Source organism: Penaeus monodon, chromosome 24 (genome assembly GCF_015228065.2).
Source record: "Penaeus monodon isolate SGIC_2016 chromosome 24, NSTDA_Pmon_1, whole genome shotgun sequence".
Classification (NCBI taxonomy): Eukaryota; Metazoa; Arthropoda; class Malacostraca; order Decapoda; family Penaeidae; genus Penaeus; species Penaeus monodon.
Window position 1 is genome coordinate 9,865,053 of NC_051409.1, and position 720 is coordinate 9,865,772.

Genomic DNA, 720 nt, shown 5'->3' on the forward strand with positions numbered 1-720 from the left:
TCAATTATATAAGGTAAAGATAAAGATTTTTTTTCAACTCTGTTTCTATCCATCTAATTCTCTCTAATTCCCTAGTTCCCTTTTTATCTCATTTCTCCATCTGCCCAGTGACACAGCACAAGGTTCACCGACACGTTCACCATAAGCGCAGAAACCTACTTCTCTTTGTTTCCAAGTGTCTTGTATTCATGGACTGGGCCTCAACTCCTTTACAGACATTGAAGGCCTTGGAGGTGTTCCTTCCATCCGACCCCTGGAGACCCTCCACAATGCTCTTTCCCTGCGACAACTGGACACATTCTTGGAACGCATGGCCCTGGCACAGTTCCGCACGCCCCTCTCCTCCCCTCCTAAGATGCCATCAACGCCCAAGCACCCCCGCTCGCAGCCTCCTCCTCTAGGGTTGCAGTCCCCTTCTTCCAGTAAGTGGTCAAGGGATTCATCATTGGAGATCTTATAAGAATGCAGTTAACACTTAATCTGACTTTTGTGTAAGAAATCTGTCTCTAGAAGAAGACTTGTATGTTCTCCTGTGGGTCTCTTAGTCTTTAATAATGCCTATTTTGGTGGTGGCAACAAATTGTTGATGATACAAAAATAGTGTCTTGTTTATATTTATAGTTTTTATTGGTCTGGCTGTACAATAGATGGCAGTGGAAAGTGTTAGTATAGTTCATACTAAAACCTTTTTTCAAAAAAATTTTTAAAAAAATTAAAAAT